Genomic DNA, 2,336 nt, shown 5'->3' with positions numbered 1-2,336 from the left:
TGTTTTTTGTTGTTTTTCATATGCATTTTTACATTCATAGTGTCTAAGCATTGAAAATTTCAAAGTTTGGTGTCTTGCATGTTTTCTTTTCTTGAAACTTTTTCAAAAATAAGTCTTGATTTTCATCTTGATCTTCAAAGTGTTCTTGGTGTTCATCTTGATATTCATAGTGTTCTTGCATGCATCATTGGTTTTGATCCAAAGTTTTCATGTTTTGGGTTACATTTGTGTTTTTCTCTCTCCTCATAAAAAATTCAAAAATAAAAAATATCTTTTCCTTATTTTACTCAAAAATTCAAAATCTTTGGGTTGACTTAGTCAAAAATTTTTAAAATTAGTTGTTTCTTGTTAGTCAAGTCAAGATTTTATTTTTAAAAATCCTATATTTTCAAAAACTTTTTCAAAAATCCAATCTTTTTCATTTTTTATTATTTTTGAAAATTTAAAAATATTTTTCAAAATCTTTTTCTTATCTTTATTTCAAAATTTCGAAAACTTTACTAACAATTAATGTGATTGATTCAAAAATTTGAAGTTTGTTACTTTCTTGTTAAGAAAGGTTCAATCTTTAAATTCTAGAATCATATCTTTTAGTTTCTTGTTAGTCAAGTAATCAATTTTAATTTTAAAAATTAAATTTTTTTAATTTCCTTTTCAAATCTTTTTCAAAATATCTTTTCAATCATATCTTTTTAATCATATCTTTTTCAAACCATATCTTTTTCAAAATTGATTTCAAAAATCTTTTCTAACTCCTTATCTTTTCAAATTTTATTTTCAAATCTTTTTCAACTAACTAATTGACTTTTTGTTTATTTCTTATCTTTTTCAAAATCACCTAACTACTTTTCTCTCTCTAATTTTCGAAAATTCCTCACCCTTTTTCAAAGTTCTTTTTAATTAACTAATTATTTCAAATTTTAATTTTAATTTTATTTCTTCTCTTAATTTTCGAAAATCACTAACTTTTTTTCAAAAATAATTTTTGAAATTCTCCCCCCTCTCATCTCTTTCTATTTATTTAGTTAATTACTAACACTTCTCTTCATCTAAAAATTTGAACTCTTTCTTCTCCTCTTTGTTCGAATTTTTCTCATCCTTCTTCTATTCTTATTTTCTTCTACTCACATAAAGGAATCTCTATACTGTAACATAGAGGATTCCTCTTCTTTTTTGTTCTCTTCTTTTCTATATGAGCAGGAGCAAGGACAAGGACATTCTTGTTGAAGTTGATCCTAAACCTGAAAGGACTCTGAAGAAGAAGCTAAGAGAAGTTAAAGCACAGCAATTCAGAGAAAACCTTACAGAGAATCTTGAAAAAGAAAGAGACATGGCCGAGCCCAACAACAACGCAAGGAGGATGCTTGGTGATTATACTACACGTACTTCCAATTTTTATGGAAGAAGCATCTCAATCCCTGCCATTGGAGCAAACAATTTTGAGTTGAAGCCTCAACTAGTTGCTCTAATGCAACACAACTGCAAGTTCCATGGACTTCCATCAGAAGATCCCTGTCAGTTTTTAACTGAATTCTTGCAGATCTGTGATACTGTTAAAACTAATGGAGTAGATCCTGAAGTCTACAGGCTCATGCTTTTCCCCTTTGCTGTAAGAGACAGAACTAGAACATGGTTGGACTCACAACCTAAAGATAGTTTGGACTCTTGGGATAAGCTGATCATGGCCTTCTTGGCCAAGTTCATTCCTCCTCAAAAGCTGAGCAAGCTTAGAGTGGATGTTCAGACCTTCAAGCAAAAAGATGGTGAATCCCTCTATGAAGCTTGGGAAAGATACAAGCAGTTGACCAAAAAGTGTCCTTCTGGCATGCTTTTAGAATGGACCATTTTGGATATATTCTATGATGGTCTATTTGAGCTCTCCAAGATGTCACTGGACCATTCTACAGGTGGATCCATTCACCTAAAGAAAACACCTGCAGAAGCTCAAGAACTCATTGACATGGTTACAAATAACCAATTCATGTACACCTCTGAGAGGAACCTTGTGAGTAATGGAATGCCTCAGAAGAGGGGAGTTCTTAAAATTAATACTCTGAATGCCATATTGGCTCAGAATAAAATGTTGACTCAGCAAGTCAACATGATTTCTTAGAGTCTGAATGGATGGCAAAATGCATCCAACAGTACTGGTGGGCGAAATTGTGATTTATACTTTCACACAACTCGAATAATCTTCCTCGGTAATGGCTCCAAAAACTTGGTGCACAATACCATGGTCTAAAATTAACTTCATAGTCTTGCTCAACTAACCAGCAAGTGCACTGGGTCGTCCAAGTAATACCTTACGTGAGTAAGGGTCGATCCCACGGAGATTG

The 2,336-nt window shown here is 32.0% G+C and overlaps 1 non-coding gene across 1 annotated transcript; it reads right to left on the bottom strand.

Moving 5' to 3' along the window:
- Nucleotides 1-1,723: 1,723 nt before the first annotated feature.
- LOC130954865 (small nucleolar RNA R71) lies at nt 1,724-1,827 on the bottom strand. The gene has a single exon (XR_009076437.1). It is a non-coding gene; the product is annotated as a small nucleolar RNA R71 (small nucleolar RNA).
- Nucleotides 1,828-2,336: the final 509 nt, after the last annotated feature.

This window comes from Arachis stenosperma, chromosome 1 (genome assembly GCF_014773155.1).
Source record: "Arachis stenosperma cultivar V10309 chromosome 1, arast.V10309.gnm1.PFL2, whole genome shotgun sequence".
NCBI classification, from domain to species: domain Eukaryota; kingdom Viridiplantae; phylum Streptophyta; class Magnoliopsida; order Fabales; family Fabaceae; genus Arachis; species Arachis stenosperma.
The sequence above is the reverse complement of the archived record's forward strand: the minus strand, read 5'-3'. Positions and strand labels throughout refer to the sequence as shown.